Here is a 21239-nt window from a genome sequence, read left to right on the forward strand (position 1 = left end):
GTTTTTGTTTGGTATGCATATCCCCGTATTTATCATCATAGACTCACATGTTTTGCATATTCATGAGGCAGGGTCTTTCTTACATAAGGACATTCCAGCCAGAGAAGAAGAAAGTAGAGTGCACCTGGGTCAATCAACAGGATTCTGGGGTTCAAATCCTAATTCTGTCTCAGAAACTTACTCTGAGATACGTGCAGACCATTTAGATATAGTATCAAAGCCTAATCTCTTAATTTTAAAACACAATCCTAACCTCAAACATTTACTTGTCTTGATGACACAGTTGATTGGTGGTAGTAGCAATAAGGATAATGGTTCATGGAAATTAAAATCAAAACAATTAAACCCCTCATTTATGATAATTTGCAATCTTTTTTATACATGAAAATAGTAGTGGCTTTTCTGAAAGTATGCACACCAAAATATTACACAAATGACCTCAAGGGAACATGTCTCAGAAATATATCCATGCAAATTATTATTTATTTGGCTTTTTCTATAAGAACTGAATTGTTGATCCAAACAACATATCTGTCAACAGTATATTGAATGAACTAAGTATGCTACACATACAACACAGGAGAATGTGTTCTGTAATGAATAAGGAACTCAATCATCTTAAGTAAATTAAATAAACACAGATAATTTATGACAGACTCATTTGTGGACTTTTGATTTTGTAAAGGTAGAAACAATTTTGTGTGCAAATATGCAGTAAAAGGTAAATCAAACTGTCTCCTTGAACAAATGACCAAATGGGTATGATAGGGACAAGAAAAGGAAATGTTGATGTCATGGAGGAAATACTCACTGCAAAATGTACTTTTTAATAAAAATTATAAACTCATGTAATTAGTTTTATTTTTAAAAACATTTTTGTCTATCCCTTGCTATTTTCATTCATGACTAAAATTCCTCCCTTGATTTCCTTGATCCAGGGCCTGTCAAAGCTGCTTGATACAGATGAGAAGACTCACCAGAATTTCATGGGTCCTGCAGATATCAATAAATTACATACACACTTTAAGAGCTGAATCTCACAGTGAACACATGCAAACAGATAGACTTCTGGTTAGGTAACTGTCACACATGTCCAAATTTCCCTTCACTTATGTCTTCCCCTGCACTCATTTTCTTATTCTTCTTTAAAGGAGCAACAAGGAAATTCAAACTGAGCCCCAACTCCCTGGTCTTTGTCCAGTACTGATCAGGAAAAGGAAGATTTTATTTACCTGATTTCCTGCTAAATAGGAGTTCTGGATTGAAAAGCCTTAAAGATATCAGTTACTAGTGCAGGTGCCAAATGTGAAATGAAGGAAATTGTGGCAATTATAGCATTAGTATTTCATTTATTTGGATAAAATATGAAAATCATTTCTGCTTTTTCATCCATAATACCACATGCCTACCTTACCTGCTTCAAAGAGAGTAATACAAAATTCATAGAATTTAGAGAATTAACATGAAGGGAAATTATGTTCAATGCATATGTAAACCAAGATTTAATGTCATATATAGCCCGGTAGTTTAGCATTAGACACTTCTGAAAGTTATTACCTAGTAATGTAAAAATTAATAAAATATATTATCTAATGATAAAATTACTTAGAAATTCTCTATCATATATATGTATATGTGGACATTATATACACATATTACATACACTTATGTGTATCTACATGCATTATATTTCTATCTATCATGATCTATGTCTTCTATACCTTTATATCTATATCTAAACATCTTTTGTGCGGTATATTTGAATTAATAACCTTAAGATTCAAGTAACTATTTAATGTCCTAAGATATAACAAAGTTACCATATGTAGGATCACAAATTTTAGAAAGGTGGCTTCCTCATGAATCTCAGGCGATGTTACAATTCACCTTCCCAATATTCTACCTGAGGATATAATAATTCCATAGTAGTTGTGAGTTAAGTTTTAAGATTAAGTTTGTTGAAATATCTTCCCATTTGTCCTTAAAAGAAACAATGTTTCTTCTTTGTTTTTCGGTGAAGAATTTATTCCACTATGAGGGCAAATATGTTTTTGGTATCTAAATGTTCCTATAGATTTCTGTGACAGCCCTAGGAGATTGAATATTTAAATATAGATAAGTAATAGGAAGAAATTTCTGATGTATTCTGGAAGCTCCCTTGATGTCTTCTACTGCTCTTGAATTTCTTCCTGGGGTGTGAAGTGAGCTCCACCTGCTGAACTGAATTCTTACTGCAGCAGGGTTATTCTTTTGTGACCAGGGACTTTCTCTGCCTACCCTAGTTCCTGAATAATGACAGACACTATATTTATTTGTAGGCTTTTTACCATATATTAGGGATTCCTTCAACAAACTTACAACTCAATAAAAATGATAAGGAGCAGTTGCTAAAACTATTGCATTTCTGTTGAATCTGTTCTCTTGTCTGGCCTCTGAGGAACAGGATCTACTTAGCCTAGCAGAGACTTGATGAGCCTGGTTGGTCGGATACTCTTGGTGGGATCCAATCTTTCAGAGGAGAGGAGGGGCCATGATGGAAGGATTGTGTGTGTGTGTGTGTGTGTGTGTGTGTGTGTGTGTGTGTGTGTTTGTTTGTGTGTGTGCGCGTGTGTGCGTGTGTGCAGTAACACACGTGCAGGCACATGCAATGCCTGAAAGGTGTCCAGGAGAGAGGCCTTCAAGACATAAAATGGAAAAACGAAGAGGAAAAAGTCCTGAATTTGAGAGGAAGAGAACTATGAATAAGAGAGATTGTATTAGGGATATTAATGTGTACAGTATTCAGGCAAGAAAATCTCAAAAACATTTTAATTCATAACTGGAATAGTTACTATGAGAATGGAAATGTAATTGTCTTAGACTATTTACAAGTAGAGTATGAGCATATACTTTTAGGGAAAAACAGCTTAGACTCATAGAGAATATTTAATTTATTAGACAAATCCCAAATCAAGAAGTTTAAAACTACACCTGTAGAGTATCACATAAGCCAAAATGTCCAATAAACCATTGAATACATATGACAAACGAGTATTTATACTCTGCATAGTTTTTTCCAGGAATTTTCATTTTGTGATTCTCTATAAATTACTCAGAGATTTTTTCTCCATCTTTATTAAATTGAGTATTTATTTACATTTCAAATGTTGCCCCCTAACCTATCCCTCTCCCCTTCTATATGAGTCTTCCCCTTCCCATATTCCCTCCATTACCACCCTCCCCCAAGAATCCCTTTCACTTGGGGTCCAGCTTTGGCAGGACCAAGGGCTTCCCCTTCCACTGATGCCCTTACTAGGCTATTCATTGCTACCTATGCAGTTGGAGTTCATGAATAGTCTTTGGGTAGTGGCTTAGTCCCTGGAAGCTTTGGTTGCTTGGCATTATTGTTCATATGGGGTCTCAAACCCCTTCAGCACTTTCAGTCCTTTCTCTGATTCCTTCAAGGGGGTCCCAGTCACAGTTCAGTGGTTTGTGGCTGGCATTCGCCTATGTATTTCTCATATTCAGTCTGTATCTCTCAGGAGAGATCTACATCCGGTTCCTGTCAGCCTGCACTTCTTTGCTTCATCCATCTTATCTAGTTTGGTGGCTGTATATGTATGGGCCACATGTGGGGCAGGCTTTGAATGGGCATTCCTTCAGTCTCTATTCTAAACTTTGCCTCCCTCTCACCTCCTAAAGGTATTCTTGTTCCACTGTTAAAGAAGGAGTGAAGCATTCACATTTTGGTCATGCTTCTTGAGTTTCTTGTGTCCTGTACATCTAGGGTAATTCGAGCATTTGGGCTAACATCTACTTATCAATGAGGGCATACCATATGTGTTTTTCTGTGATTGGGTTACCTCACTCAGGATGATAATTTCCAGTTCCATCCATTTGCCTATGAATTTCATAAAGTCATTGTTTTTGATAGCAGAGTAGTATTTCCATTGTGCTGATGTACCACATATTCTGTATTCATTCCTCTGTTGAAGGGCATCTGGGTTCTTTCCAGTTTCTGGCTATTATAAATAAGGGTGCTATGAACATAGTGGAGCATGTGTCTTTGTTATATGTTGGAGCATGTTTTGAGTATATGCCCAAGAGAAGTATAACTGGATCCTCAAGTAGTGCAATGTGCAATTTTCTAAGAAACCTACAGACTGATTTCCAGAATGGTTGAACCAATCTGTAATCCCAACAACAATGGAGGAGTATTCCTCTTTCTCCACATCCTTTCCAGCATTTGCTCTCACATGAGTTTTTGATCCTAGCCATTCTGACTGGTGTTAGGTAGAATCTCAGGGTTGTTTTGATTTGCATTTCCCTTAGGACTAAAGATGTTGAGAATTACTTCAGGTGCCTCTCAGCTATTCAATATTCCTCAGCTGTGAATTCTTTGTTTAGCTCGGAACCCCATTTTTTTTTTCGGAGCTGGGGACCGAACCCAGGGCCTTGCGCTTCCTAGGTAAGCGCTCTACCACTGAGCTAAATCCCCAGCCCCTCGGAACCCCATTTTTAAAAGGGATATTTGTCACCCTGCAGTCTAACTTCATGAGTTATTTGTATATTTTGAATATAAACCCTCTATGAGTTGTAGGTTTGGTAAAGATCTTTTCCCACTCTGTTGGTTACCGTTTTATCCTAACGACAGTGTCCTTTGCCTTACAGAAGCTTTATAGTTTTATTAGATCCCCTTTGTTGATTCTTGATCTTAGAGCATAAGCTATTGGTGTTTTGTTCAGTAAATTTTCTCCAGTGCCTATGTGTTTGACACTGTTCCCCACTTTTTCTTCTATTATTTTGAGTGTATCTGGCTTGATGTGGAGGTCCTTGGACTTAAGCTTTGTACAGGGTGACAAGAATGGATTGATTTACGTTCTTCTACATGCTGACCTCCAGTTGAACCAGCACCATTTGCTGAAAATGCTATCTTTTTTTCCATGGGATGGCTTTGGCTCCTTTGGTATGAGGTCTTCTATGAAGGTCTGATAGAATTCTGCACTGAACCCATCTGGACCTGTGCTCTTTTTGGTTGGGAGACATTTAATGACGGCTTCTATTTCATTAGGAGTTATGGGGTTGTTTAAATAGTTTAGGTATTCCTGATTTAACTTCAGTACCTGGCATTTGTCAAGGAAATTGCCGTTTTCTCCAGATTTTCCAGTTTTGATGAATATAGGCTTTTGCAGTAGTATCTGATGATTTTTTGAATTTCCTCTGATTCTGTTGTTATGTCTCCCTTTTCATTTCTGATTTTGTTAATTTGGACACACTCTCTGTGTCCTCTGGTTAGTCTGGCTAAGGGTTTATCTATCTTGTTGATTTTCTCAAAGAACCAGCTTTTGGTTCTGCTGATTCTTTGTACAGTCCTTTTTGTTTCTACTTGGTTGATTTCAGCTCTGAGTTTGATTATTTCCTGCCTTCTACTTCTCCTGGGTTTATTTGCTTCTTTTTGTTCTAGTGCTTTTAGATTTGCTGTCAATCTGCTGATATATGCTCAATCCTGTTTCTTTCTGCAGGCACTCAGTACTACAAGTTTCCCTCTTAACTCAGCTTTCATTTTGTCCCTACTCTGATGTTTCTATGACCATAGATTAAATATTTCTTGGTTCCACATAAAACAATCATGACCACTATGCTGAGTGGTCTGTGTTCAGTGCTATACTGAATGAGAAGACCTGAAATCCATGGCTTCCTTCCTCTGTCAGAGCTGCAAGTTCAGGGCTGGTTTGGTTTTCATGAACAGACGGAGGCCTTGTTTGGGTCTCCCACTTCTGCCTTATTAGCTGTAAATTGTGGTTATTAGTCATATGAATGTACAGGAAATTTGAACAAACTAAACTAAGGAATGGTAAAGAGTGAAAGAAGTATTAGCTATTCATTGCTCATTGTTAGTATAATTCTGTGTCTTATTTTATTATGTTTTGAGCAGATAACCTCTCTCTGCTTTATGAGTGTGTGTATTATACTACAGTTGTAGTGAGAATTTTAGTTTCTTTTAAAAACCACAGAATTATTATGAGATCACATTTTTGTTTTAATGCCAATTGTACAGTTAAATAATTTTTACTTCATAAGAGAACTGGATCCATGACCAAGCCAGCTCAGTAAGACAACAGAGTCTCAAGGGAGGGAGGGAGAATTGGAAAGAAAAAAGACAGCTAAACAACATTATAACATGACTCAGCTATTGCTATGGCTGAAGCGGGTTAATATTATCCAGTCTGCTTTTATATCAATATAGGTACATTCAAAGAATAACGTCAGATCAAAAACACCAGCTTCCATTGGACCCTTCTTGTTTTTTTGGCTTATTTGTGTATTTGGATGATATAATGGTGATCATGAATTTCGTGACTAATATACACTTAAAAGTGAGTATTCACCATGCATAGCTTTTGTGTCTTTTTGTCTTACTTAGGAAAATATTGTGTAGTTCTCTCCATGTGCCTAAAAAAATCTATGTTTTCCTTGTTTTTCATAGTTGAATTATATTCCAATGGGTAAATGAACCACACTTTTTTTTTTTTTTTTTTTTTTATTAACTTGAGTATTTCTTATATACATTTCGAGTGTTATTCCCTTTCCCGGTTTCCGGGCAAACATCCCCCTCCCCCCTCCCCTTCCTTATGGGTGTTCCCCTCCCAACCCTCCCCCCATTGCCGCCCTCCCCCCATAGACTAGTTCACTGTGGGTTCAGTCTTAGCAGGACCCAGGGCTTCCCCTTCCACTGGTGCTCTTACTAGGATATTCATTGCTACCTATGGGGTCAGAGTCCAGGGTCAGTCCATGTATAGTCTTTAGGTAGTGGCTTAGTCCCTGGAAGCTCTGGTTGCTTGGCATTGTTGTACTTTTGGGGTCTCGAGCATTCACATTTTGATCATCCGTCTTGAGTTTCGTTTGTTCTAGGGATCTAGGGTAATTCAAGCATTTGGGCTAATAGCCACTTATCAATGAGTGCATACCATGTATGTCTTTCTGTGATTGGGTTAGCTCACTCAGGATGATATTTTCCAGTTCCAACCATTTGCCTACGAATTTCATAAACTCGTTGTTTTTGATAGCTGAGTAATATTCCATTGTGTAGATGTACCACATTTTCTGTATCCATTCCTCTGTTGAAGGGCATCTGGGTTCTTTCCAGCTTCTGGCTATTATAAATAAGGCTGCGATGAACATAGTGGAGCACGTGTCTCTTTTATATGTTGAGGCATCTTTTGGGTATATGCCCAAGAGAGGTATAGCTGGATCATCAGGCAGTTCAATGTCCAATTTTCTGAGGAACCTCCAGACTGATTTCCAGAATGGTTTTACCAGTCTGCAATCCCACCAACAATGGAGGAGTGTTCCTCTTTCTCCACATCCTCGCCAGCATCTGCTGTCACCTGAGTTTTTGATCTTAGCCAATCGCACTGGTGTGAGGTGAAATCTCAGGGTTGTTTTGATTTGCATTTCCCTTATGACTAAAGATGTTGAACATTTCTTTAGGTGTTTCTCAGCCATTCGGCAGTCCACACTTTTTATCCATTCTTTCACTGGTCTGTCACAGCCCCACTGAGTATATTCTGTGGCTGACCACATGTCAATTTTCTATCTGTTTTACAGTAACCTCATAATCATGTTCAAAATTCAAGGGGAGAATGTTTTCTCTGTTTTTGTCTAGGCACAGCTGGAACACTTTTACCTTAGAATTTCTAACACCCTCAAGGTGTGTTTTTCACAATGTGTTTTGAACGAATATGTGTAGCTGTGTCCTCATTTTTGAGGTTGCTGATCTGAAAATATACAGGGCTGGAAGAGATTTCCAAAGAGGAGACAAACCATCCTTTGAAGTCATCAGCCTATGTAGGCTCCCCAGTTTGGGTGTTGATCCAGCCCATCCACTTCCCACCCTTTCCTGGAGTCTGTTTCACCCGGGTCGCTCTATACTGTGTGAAGATATACCTAGGAGCCTGGCAGGAGATCCTCACTGGCTCTCCAGGTTTCTTCAGCTCAGGTCAAGACTGTACCAACTGTATCTATGCTTGGGCACCTGTGAAGAGAAAACAAAGAGGTAAGGATTCATTGAACGGCTTCAGTTCCCTTGGGGTTTTTGTTTCTTTTGTCTTACATTGGGGAACTGCCATCAGGAATACCAAGTTCCACAACCAATCCATGATGTCTAAGACTGGAGTTCAGTGCTTCCTTTAGACTAACTAGGTACTCCTTGGTGGTATGTGGGGTGAGTCTCAGATTTCTACTCTTAAGTCTTCTATAGATTTGCATATGACTTGTCTCCCTAACTCGTATTTCACTAAACCAGTTATATAATTAGATATAAAAGGATCCCAACACCGGGTAGCTGAGCCTATGCCTTACAGCATCTGCTGTTCAAGACTTCTTGCTTATCCTGTTGTCCTCCAAGTCCTCTACTTGCACTGGGTTTACTCCCTGATGTTCTCACCCATACACTTCGCAGTCTCAGGCCATATACATGTAACAGGGTAACAATGGCCTATGTAACCACTCATTCTTTTGCTGCCTTGCTCTGTTCTCAGACTAAATAAATATATTCTTTCCAATGGGTTCTGCAGTCTGCATACTGAGACCTTTGCATCAGTATTTCTTTGCCTGTACAGTGTAAAGGGATTCTATTTCTGAACTTTTATTGTCCTCTGTACTCCCATTCCAGTGACTGGCCTTTCCTCATGGAAATGGTAGAATTAAACTACATTTCTTTTTAAATTATGAAATGTGTGTTCTATTTACATATGCCATGTATAAATGCTAAAACTTTGAAACAGTGCAAAGGTGTAGTTAGGAATTTTGGGAGAATTGATGCACTTATAGTATATGAAAATTAAAAATCATCACAGGAAAATTAGGAAAGCAGTTGTTATAATAAAAATAGTTTAGAGATCAGTTGAGATGGATCAATGGTTAAGCACATGCATTGGCTTTCATAGGGCCAGATTTTTATTGTTAGCACTGAAATCATTTAGCTCAAAACTACCTATACCTACAGCTCCTAGGGTAACCAACTCTTTCAGTCCTCTCAAGCATCTACACTCATGTGTACCTACGTACACAAAAACTTATACACATAATTAAAATAATAAGAATTTGGAAAGAAAGAATAGATTATCAGTAATTAAACATATGTGAAAAATCACATAGTAAAATAAAAACTGGATTTTTTTCGTGTTCTTTTGATACAAACAACCTTGTTGCTTTAACATGATGAAATTGCAGCATGGATCCACTTATTCCATGATAACCCTTTTTTCATTTTAATATTATTTCTGCTCTTTTATACTCTAGAATTAATGAAACTATGCATCATTAGAGGAATCTAATTCTACGTACTTTACACATTTAATACTTTCCTATTAGTGAACATGATGAGACACATAAAGCTACAGTAGAGTGTAACACTAACACAGTCATCAGAAATAGGATTATGAACATGGGTGATAAAAAAAGGTATCTTGTACTAGACCTAAATTTCCACAGAGTTTTTTAATGTGGACTGCATTCTGGGCTCATAATATGGATTAACGTTAGGCAATGACAATGGGGTCAGATGAAAAGCAGTGGGAATAGCAGAGTAAATAGAAGAAATGATTATAAAACTGTTGTGCAGATAGACTAGACTTTTGTACTGCACAATCAAGGCTCTGATTGAACAGAGGGTGATTGACAAAGGAAGTCAATAATTGCTCATTACACTGGCAAGTTGTTCCATACACTGGGAAGGAAGAGAAAAACCATAGCTGAGAAGAAGTATTTTCTGACCTTCTGTGCACCTGTTCAATGACATGAATGAAACCATGGAAATTTGGCATCCCCTGCTGTATGAATGTGACCCTGTTGCATGATAAGGCTCCCACTACTCCAGTCAGAGATTCATGTATGGCCCCCTGCACATTCCTTGTCCCTGTTTTAAAGCCACATCATGATTTAGATCTGTAGAAGGAGACATTTCAGAATTCATAATTTTCTAATAATTTCATATTATGCCTCAAAGTCATGTCTTCCTGAATTTTTCTACTAATGGTACATATATAACACAACCACAGTTGACTCATTTTGGCTAATAAAAGAGCTGGTCTACCAGAAATATTTAGTGGTAAGCTTGTCTAATATTGATGCAGTGGGGCATGTTTTTGCTGATACCTGCCCAGGAAAGCTGCTAACAGTGAGTATAATGAGCATAGCAGAAATACATTGGTTGCAGTCAACAAAGATAAGAAATAGATCAGAAGACTACTTTTATATTATGCATAGAAATGTAGCAGTTGAAGGTTGCCCAGCTGTTTTCCCTGCTTGCTTTTGAGATTGCAGTTAAGTGATTAGTAATATTTCAGAAAAGTATTTTAACATTTTTGAGATTGTGATAGTCAATGAGGACTTGGAAAATTGAATTGAATGCATTTTCTTTTAGGCTATGTCTAGATATGGCTTCCATATACTCATATATTTAAAAAGCCTATTGAGATCATGGAGTAAAATGTGGTCGTTCATATGTGCTTGACTCAGTGAGTTTCAATATTAGGGGTTGTGCCTTTTTTGGAGTAGATGTGGTCTGGTTAGAGAAAGAATTTTACTCTGCAAGTTGGCAATAAGAACCTCTTCCAAATCACATGGGAGAGAGTCCTCTCCTAGTAGCCTTCAAAATTAAATGTAGAACCCTCAGCTCCTCCTCTATAAGGCCTGCTTGAATATTGCCATGCTTCTGCTTCAAAGATAATGGATTGAGCCTCTGAATGTAAAAGTTAGCCATAATTAAATGTTGTCCTTAGAAGAGTCATCTTGCTCATGGTGTGTTTCCACAAGATGGAAACCTAGTCAAGACAATGACTAAACTACATGTTTATAGTTTAGGGGAAACCTCAAAAGTCCTCATTCCTATTTGAAGAGTTACAGGTAATCAATGGCTCTTGAAAGTAGGACAGTCAGTTTCTTCACACTTAAGCTCCCTGCTAATTTAAACAAACCCAAGTACACTGTGCTAAACACAAGGAAACTATATATATATATATATATATATATATATATATATGTATATATATATTCATATATGAATGTTTATATATAAACATATATATATATGTGCTTATATATATGTTTATATATATATATATATATAAACATATATGTATATTCACACATAGAAAATATAGGCACATGTATAATCACAATTAAGGATAAGGAGGCCATCAATTTGAAACTGTGTGAAAGATAGATGTGAGAGAAATTTGTGTGGGGACATTGATGTGTACATTATTTATGTGAGAAACTCTCAAAAAATACCCTTTAAATTCTATTTTCTAAAAATCACCAAGGAAATTTTAGTGCTGGGTGTGTGCTCAGTCCTCTTTTTTTTTTTTTTTTGGTTCTTTTTTCCCGGAGCTGGGGATCGAACCCAGGGCCTTGCGCTTCCTAGGCAAGTGCTCTACCTCTGAGCTAAATCCCCAACCCCTATGGTCAGTCCTCTTAATGAATGAAAAGACATAAGAATTGAAGGCTTCCATCGTCTCCCAAACCTGCAGGGTAAGGGCTAGACAGGTTTTTATGAACAAGGGGACATTTTGATTGCATTTCATCCTGCTGTATAATCGAAGATCTGATTTCAAAGCATTCAACCTAGAATGTCTCAAAGATTAGAGAGATGTAAAACTAAAGAACTTCGAAAGAATGGCCATATAGCCATCCCTTCTGTCCCTCCCCATACCTGCTCTTGAACCCTCAATTTGCTCTCCCATCCACTCCTTGTCCAAGTTCCCTCCCTCCATCTGACACTTTGACTGTCATATTCACCATTTTAGTGAGACTCAATCATCAAAGCTAGTGCTTTTCTTCTTCTTCAGTTGCTAGGGGTCTGTGAAGGATGCCAAGGTACATGCATTTTATGGCAAATATCAATTTATTACTCAATACATTTGATGCATGTCTTTCTGGTTTTGGGTTTCCTCACTCCAGATGATATGCTCATATTCTATTAATTTGCCTGCAAAATTCATGATGTCTTTGCTTTTAGTAGCTGAGTATTATTTCATTCCATTCTTCAGTTTAGGGAAATTTTGTAAAAATTACTCATTATTTAATTAAATATTTTTTTATCCACAACAGTTCTAATTTCATGGTGAGTTTTACCAGAGAAACCCCTCTCTCTACGTTGATGTCCCTCAACTGAAGAATGGAATAGATTCCTACTGCTGCTCTGCTCCAATTCTTCGTGCATGCTTTGCTCTTTGTGCTGCTTTGGAACTCACATCCACTCAAACACTCAATATATGCTTTTTATCTAATAATTACTTTTTAAAAGGGAAACAATAAAATCCAGCTCAGTCCCAATGCTATATTGAATGGCTCGTATTCAATACTGATGGATGAATAGAAAGACCTCTGACCCAGATCTCCATACCTCTGACAGAGGAATAATATCAGGGCTGTTATAATGAGAAGAATGATTATTGCATGTCTTCCTGTCATATCATGAGCCCATGAGCATTAGCCTTAGATAAGACAAATAATGATATAGATGTTACAGAAGAAATAAGGACCAAATGCCATTTATAATATCAAAGTATCACTTATTGTCCTGAGGATGTAGCTTAGTTGGTAATGTACGTTTGCATGCAAGAAGCCATGCATTCATTCCCACCACTACATGATAACCTAGAAGCCAGAGATTGAAGCCAGAGAATCAGAGTTTTGAATTATGCTTTTTCTATATGAAACTTTTTGCAAAAAGGAAAAGATAAGAAAGAAGGAATGAAAAGAATAACTTAGTGTGAATTTACAGATAAACATAGGTATAAAATTTCTCACCCTTTATTTTGCTTTGTATTTGTAAACTCTTCTGCTGGCTTAGCATAAATTAATAAAAAGTTACTGGGAAATTAAGAGAAATAAAACTAAGCTATAAAAAATATTGTATGCTGGGTATGGTGATGCATGTGTTATTTCCCAGCACTAAATAGTCAGGGAATCTGGATCTCTGTGAGTTTGAGGCAGCTTAGTCCACAAAGAGAGTTCCAAAACAGCCAGTATTACACTCAAAAAAAACTGTCTCAAAAGAATCAGTTTATAAAAACAGAGACAGAGAAATAGACAAAGAGAGAGAGAGTTTTGTTGAAGGATGAGTAATAAATGCATACATTAAATTGATTTAACATAATGTGGCTGAGGCCATAGATCTGTGGTGACATATATTAGGCATACTGTTCAAGGATAGATCCTAAAAAAAAAAACAAAAGAACTATTATGTAAATATAAAAAATATATCATAATATTTAATCAATACTAAAATATATGTTGAAGACTGGCCTTTAAGTTTTAAGTAAACATGGCTGACCATCCCAACCCATCATATAAACATGAACCTACATATGTAAAAGTTATTACCAGTTCTTATGTGACCTGGTTAAAACACCCAGGAAACAGATTCTTTGTGTGCTATAGCCATCTGCTCTTCAGATCCACAGAACTTGCCTTTTTCTCATTACTAGCTAGTTCCTCTATTTTTCAAACAAAATGCCCATCTTGATATTTAGAGACTTGTATTTCGTGGACAAGCAGGAATCAAAGTTCAGCTTTGACATTCAAGGTAAACTGTGGGAAAAACTAGAGTTGAAGTTTACATGGGAGTGTTGAGAATGCTTACTAATGAATGACAAACAATTCCTTTGTGGACTGCAAAAGTCCATTTGGACAAAAATTTCTTAGGGATTGTACATACACACACACACACACACACACACACACACACACAAACACACACACACACACACTAACAAACACATCTTGCTTTGTTTGTTCAGTGTTTTGTTTACATGATTTCAGTGCTGAATAATTGGTATCAGTATTTGAAAATATTTACACAGCATAAATATTATTTTGAGATAATGTATTTATTTGCAAGTAACTCAACTCAGTCAACAGGAAAAGAAAAATTCAAATAAATAGCCAAACATATTACACAGAAATTTTAAAAACAATGCATGTCTATGTTCATCGATATGTATAGAAATTCAATCATTAAAATACAAATTAAACACAAACTGGAATACACATTACCTATATAGAATAATTTGTAAAAAAGAGGAAATGAAAAATGCGGAAGTCAATATACAAATAAGAACATTTACTTGGTTTAAGTGTAATCACATAGTCACACTGGTATATACTGTTCAACAAACAAAGTTCAGCAACATCATAACTTCTCACAATCATCTACTCTGTATGAATAACCTAAAGTGGCAAGTGTCAGTGAGAACTATACCACCAGGTGCAAGAATCTCAAGTTTATTAACAGTCACAGAGATATGAAATGAAGGTCTCTCATTATCAAGTTCAAAGTGTTGTACAGATTGTTGTAATTTAGGACTTAATGAGAGGAATGACAGGGGAATATAATCAAAATACATGGTATATATGCAAAAAATGACCAAAGTTGCAATAAAAAGATAAAGAAGAAAATCACCTTGTTACAGAAGAAGGAATGGATAAAGAAAATGAGAATTTTTGAAAATACTGTGATGTGGTCTTGAGATGAAAGAAATGCTGTTCTGTGTGAAAGAGAACAGGATTGGCCCTGTGTACATTGCACTCAGTAAGAAAATCCAGATACATGAACACAAATGCTGGCTGAGCTGAGTTACATGGGGTATGAAATGGAGAAAGTTCTGGAATTGTGAGAAATGTTCTCATGATTCCCAGAGGATGCAGAGGAAAGAGAGGTTATACAGGAGAAGCATAAGTTCCAGCTGTACAGGAGAGGCTGTGCAGACAGTTTTACATTTCAAAACGGTTTATTTGTTATATATTTCATATTTAGATCAGAAAGTTTTATGTAAGTCAGCATGTTAACTGCTTGCCCATCTGTTTCCACATTGCATTTATAAATTAAGCAGAGTATAATAAGCTATTGATCTAAAATTATTCATTTCCCCATTTCTGAATTTTGAAAAAAAAACTGTCAAATACTCAGGATAATGTGAAAATATGATACTACTTTCTACTGGATTTTCTCATGATTTCAACTCAAAATGGCACATGAATATAATTACCGAATTCATCATATAGATGTGGTTCACACATGTGCTTGTCTTTTTTCTGATTTTTAAATTCAACTTAATTAAATATTTTTCTTCTCTGCTATGTTTTCTCAGCTTTTTTCACAGTGAAAGTAATTCCTTAAAAATGAAGCTGGAATTTCTGAGGATGAAATGAGCTGGATTTGTCAGTGTTAAGGTGATAGCTAATGTCCATGTTATCCATAATTATTTAGAAAAAAAAATATCAAATTGTTTGAGAGAGACCTTCTAGATGAGTAGATTTATATTCTCATGAAGGGCAGCATGTTTGTTGATGCATATTGTCTATTCTTTCTAGAGGTATAATTCTGTCTTCAGGTCTTATATAAGGCAAGAAACCATGTTTGAAGTGTCTGTCTCCATTTAGACACAGACATTACTGAATACATTAATTTATATAAAATTCTATAATGAACAGTCATGAAGTTTATAGAGAAATAAATCGAATTATCCAAAAGAGAGGGTCACATCTGAAATTTGATATGCACAGTACGAAGAGAGAAGAACGGAGGTTTAGAATTCACTAGGTTTTATGTTCTATTCATCTCCATCTCCATCTGCATTTTCCATTAATTTTAAGTGCTACTCTAATCAAGAAATATGACCAAGACTCTGTCTTGAATCTGAGAAAAGCAAACAAACAAAGAGGGATTGGTGATTTAAATATACTTGGCTCTATGGAAGTGAGATTAATAGGAAGTGTGGCTTTATTCTGAATGATATGGTTTGTGTGGATGATGTGTGTCACTGTGGTAGTGAGTTTTTGTCTCCTCCTATGCCCATGTCCTACCAGTATGGAAAAGAATCCTCTCCAGGTGTCCTTCAGAAAACAGACTCCTCCTGGATGTCTTCGATCAAGATATAGAACTCTAAATTCCTCCAGGACGACGGCCTGAAAGTTGCCATGTTTCTCCTCATGATGACAGCAGAATGAACAACTGAAACTCTAAGCCAGGCTTAATCATTACTTGATTAGTAATCATGTACTAATCAAGTACATGATTTACTTTATAAAATTTGTCCTTGTTGTTGTGTCTTATGGAAGTAATGAACTTCCATAGTAACTATAGTAAGTAACTATAACACAGGGGTCTCCATGAACTTCTTCATGTTATTTCAGTGATGAAGACTGAAACATTTATGACCTCATTTTTGTCATTTTGTATTTTCCTCATGTGAGACTCTGCTTCCTGTTTTTTTTTTTTTTTTCGTTTGTTTGTTTTTTGGTTTTTTTTTTTTGCAACAGAAGAAGTACAAGGAATGTTTTTAGCATATCCATTCCCTCCAAACAAATATTAACAAAGACTTTCTGAGAATCTAAAAAGAATGGCAGCTTAGACACCTGAGAAGAGTGATTGAATAGGTGTTTATAATCTGGTCTGAACCATGATTGTAGATACCAGAGGTACTGTACACCCCCTGGTGGACACAAACTGTAAGGTTTGTGTCCAGTTTCACACTGAAGTTCATTCATTGTGTATCCAAGACTGTAATAAGTGGCTGTGTCCTCAGATCTCACATTGCTCATCTGCAGATACAGGGTACTCTTGCCATTTTCTCTGGACATTGTGAATCGATTCTTTATGGATGGTGCATAGTTTTCCCCACTGTCATCATACTTAATCTCTCCAATCCATTCCAGTGCCTTTCCAGGAGTCTGCCAAAACCAGTACATCCAGTAGTTACTGAAAGTGGATCCTGGGGCTACACAAGAGAGTTTCAGAGAAGCCCCAGGTTGCACCAAACCTCCTCCAGACTCCACCAGCTGTGCTTCACCCTGGACATTTGTAAGTACAGAAAATGCTGGTCAAAAATTGCTATACACACACACACACACACACACACACACACACACACACACACACACACATTATTCCTCATATTCATGTCAACTAACACATTCAGCATGCATTGCTTTTCAAAATAACTACCTTTTAAAAGAGCAAAAATAAAAATTAAGCTCAGTTCCAACTCCATGTTGAGTATGCAATGAGAAATCTTGGGATCCAGAGCAGAGCTCCTCTTCCTGAACTGCAAGGTTGGGTTGGTCTGCTTTTACGAATAGAAAGCAGTCTTATTTGCATGTCTTCCTGATAAACAGCATGATATATAGTGGAAGTGAAGAGGTGACAAATCTTAGATTTTGGGTAAATATAGTCAATAAGTCTGGTTACAATGCTAATATTCAAAAATATGGTATCAGAGTTCATTATTTTGACAGAAACTAATTATCATCTTATTTATTTTATACTTGCACACAAGAGTTGTATTTTCATGTATATTTCAAATGAATTTTTCACCCTCTAGGTCCCTGTAGGGTTCAGTTCCATGTTCCTATTCACTGATGAACACACAGATACCTGTTCCAGGTCTGAGTGCAGCTGCTTCATGAAGTAGGGAACTCCCTTTCAGCATGGAAGTCATGTGACATACCTGTATTTCAATGTTCAAATAACAAACTGCAAAATGTTGTAAAGACCCATGTGTCCTCAAGAGTCTGTGACTTACTTTTGTTATTATGTATAATTGTTCTTCTTTCTCTGCAATTTTCCTATTTGTTCACTAGAAATATGGAGTGATTGGTAAGCCAAATTTCAGTACATGGGTCATAATTGCACTTCTACATCGTCTCAATGTGTGCTTGCCGTGGGCTCCAAAAAGAATTTCCTCACTCCCAACAAACCTCCGTTTGAATTTACTTCCCACACAAATTAATTATGCCACATCACATACCTTTACCAGCGCTATTTTTTAATTTTAGTTTCTAAGTTTGGTTCTCACTCTCTAGAGGATATATGGATAGCCATAGATGATGGATTTCTGTTTGATTTTGCAGTGAAAAAGATTTATTATTTTATCGAAGCTTGCTTTCTTTTGCTTCTCTGCTTTAATTGTGACTGATGTTCTGACTGAAATATTGAACAAAAGATTTATTATCATTTAATTAGCTGATTCAGGTTTGAGCAGGCTTCAGTTTCCTGCCCTGCAGATAAAACAACTGAGAATTGAGATACCAGCTGAATACTGTCTTCCTCTCATTATTTAGGAAAAAGAGCAAAAGATGATCACATTGAAGATCTGCTCATTAGATTATGCCAAAGAAAGAAAAAGCTGAGGAGGGAGAATGGGATGTAGAAGCCTTGCTTCAAAATATCTATAAAGTCAGGATTACAATTGAAATTGCAGAATTTAAAGAGATTGAACTTGGTGGAAAACAAGTCTGCTAAAAGAGTCAAGTGAAAGTGTAAGGTAGATTACAGCAAAGCAGGGAAATATTCTTCTCCATTAGCCCAAGGTCTTCTGTGATAACAAGTATAAAACTTAATATGCTTCAGTATATAATTCCACAAAATAATGGAAAGATTCCGAATAATATATGAGGGGAGGAAGTCAACATTGGAGTTCTAAGTTTTTACATTGAAATCATATAATATAAATGAGAAAAACAAGGCATATATGTACATTACAAGTGCAAATATCTGAAAAAAGAATCTACCTGATGATAATCACTTAACCTTACAGTCAAGAATTTAAGAAGAACCAAATCCTGCTTCACCCCCAACACACAGATACAGAAAAAGAGGGAGAGGGAGAGAGAGAGGGAGAGGGAGAGGGAGAGGGAGAGGGAGAGGGAGAGGGAGAGGGAGAGGGAGAGGGAAAAGAGAGGAGAGAATGAGAATTCTGCACACAGGTAACCAGTAGTCTGTTGAATTTGAAGAGGAAGTCAATGCTGCAGGACCCTAATTCATACAGATGATTTGCTCTTAACCAAAGAGAGGAACAATGACACAGGAATAAGGACTGTGATGAAAAATCAAGAGGTGACAGGCACTTATACTGTATCCTCAAAATATTGAATAAAGAAAATGATCCCTGAACAATCCATTTTCAGAGATTCATACGTTGAGGAATTTAGAATCACAAAAAACATTCCTCAGCATATGCTGTGTAAAGATTACCATGGCATGCTGGATCTAATCAGAAGCTCAGGGCTACAGAGAAGTGTGGAGAGTGGAAGTTGTTTAATATCATTGTAATTCTCTTAAAATGTAACTTCTTTCAAAAAACTAAAATGCTGTAGCAAGTAAACACAAATGCTAAGCATTCATGACAATCTGATTTTAGTCCTGAAACACAGGTAGAAATGCATCTTGTTGTGTCTAGTATGTGTTATCAAAGCAGGCATATACAGAGAGGGAAGGGTTAGACAGGAAATTTGAGAACAAACTACTGGACCATCTAGTCTGAGGTAAATAGCATGTCAGGAGGAACAAAGGTATGCTGCTTCAGCAAAGGGAGATGCTTGAAATGTATACCTCTGATTGCCAAACCATGCAAGGGTGCCCAAACATACACACAAACACACACACACACACACACACACACACACACACACACACACACACACACACAGAACATGACACATATAAATCAATAAAATATTGAAATTGTAAGTAATGTAGTAAAAACAATAATATTTTTATACTGTAACAAGATGAAATGAGCTGGAATATCTGATACACAGTTCTGGAACACATGGAAGGAATTAACATGTAATAAAATAGCACAATCAAATTTGAAAATATCAAGTAAATCAGTAAAATTGATAAAAAAATTGAATTATCTGTCAAGCTCATACAATATAGTGGGCTAAATTAAACCAAGTGTTAGTAGAACAACAACTATAATAAAAAAAATCAAAGTCAAGACACACATTTTCATTTTTGATTTTAATGATACAAAGTTATTGCAAGTTGTCTGGAAATTATCGAAAACATCAGATAGGAATTATTTGTGAAATTAATTTGATAAAAATATGAACTTTAAAGTAAGCATTTGTCCAAATAAAATTCCATTGAAGTGTAAACAAAACGAATCAAGTACTAAAAACTAATACAGTGAAAATGAAGAATATAAGGCTTCAATATTCATACTGATTTCAGATCCATATGGCATTTTCAGCAAAAGCAAGCATGGTATATTATTTAGGTTATAAAAGCCTGCTATCCAAAAGAATACAAAAATTACTATAGTCCTCACAGGAAATAGTCTGAGCACCCTAAAAGTTGGAGGGATGTGCAATACAATGTGTCCAGCTAAGAGACTGTCAAGCAGTCACCTCTCAGGAGAAAATCAATTGGAATATTGCCATAAAACTTGGTTGCTTGCATTATGCATTACTCCCAACTAAGTAGCTCCTACCTTCTCCTCTTTCTACTCTTCTGCCCTTGATGTACAAGCAAGAGACAGACAATCTTCTTGGTAGGTGAGATGGTACCATAGATTTCTGGTAGGAATCCAGTTAGACTTAGACTGTTCCTGTAGGTAAACACAAACAAAACCCCACAGAGTTGTAAAGAGGGAAACTGGTCCCTCCTAAATCATATCCAAAGGATTATGTCATTATATTAAAAGAGAGAATGTTAATTTTGGGATATGCCAATGGAGGGAGATGGGAGATGTTTTGAGTTTTTGTAGATGATAGTTTAGTATAGACAGAACTATCATTAATTGTTTGTTGGGGTTAAAAAGTTGTCTTTTGCTCTAGAAATTGAGCTTTTAGGGTTTGAATTATTTTTACTATTTCTAGGCCCTGAAGGAATGGTGGGTAATTTTACATTGTGTGAAGAAGGTAGTGAAGTGAGAGATTGGGAAGGCAAGGTCATTATCAATTTTTTTCATTATCAATTTTTGTTTATGAGGAATGCCCATGACGCTAAACATGGAGATCATATGATGATTTAACCATTTTTAGTTTTTCACTCATTTGTACTGTAGCCCACATAAAGCACAACTGTGTAACTATGGTAACAAAAACGTATTTTTGTCTACTGTGTTGGGGTGTATAGGTCAGATGAATTTACCATAAGCTATTGGATTTTGGGGATCAGTGATTGTTGCCCATCATTTATAAAGCTGGAAGAGTAATAAGTGATGCCCAATAGCAGCACGTTTTTATTATCCTTTAGAATAAAACAACAGAATATAGGTGAAGCAAGCATGAAGCCACTTTGTGTGTGTGTGTGTGTGTGTGTGTGTGTGTGTGCGTGTGTGTGTGTGTGTGCGTGTGTGCGTGCGTGCGTGTGTGTGTGTGAGTGTGTGTGTGTGTTCATGAATTGTTCTGTCTGTTCAGTGGAGGATATGCATGTTCCTGTTGAGGTGGTTGGGTCAGTGAGA

General features: G+C 36.5%; 1 long non-coding RNA gene across 1 annotated transcript; it reads left to right on the plus strand.

Moving 5' to 3' along the window:
* Window positions 1–5867: 5867 nt before the first annotated feature.
* LOC120103634 (uncharacterized) lies at window positions 5868–17541 on the plus strand. The gene is made up of 4 exons (XR_005506365.2): window positions 5868–6356; window positions 7646–8035; window positions 16705–16849; window positions 17370–17541. It is a non-coding gene; the product is annotated as an uncharacterized LOC120103634 (long non-coding RNA).
* Window positions 17542–21239: the final 3698 nt, after the last annotated feature.

The sequence above is a fragment of the Rattus norvegicus genome, chromosome 6 (genome assembly GCF_036323735.1).
Source record: "Rattus norvegicus strain BN/NHsdMcwi chromosome 6, GRCr8, whole genome shotgun sequence".
NCBI classification, from domain to species: domain Eukaryota; kingdom Metazoa; phylum Chordata; class Mammalia; order Rodentia; family Muridae; genus Rattus; species Rattus norvegicus.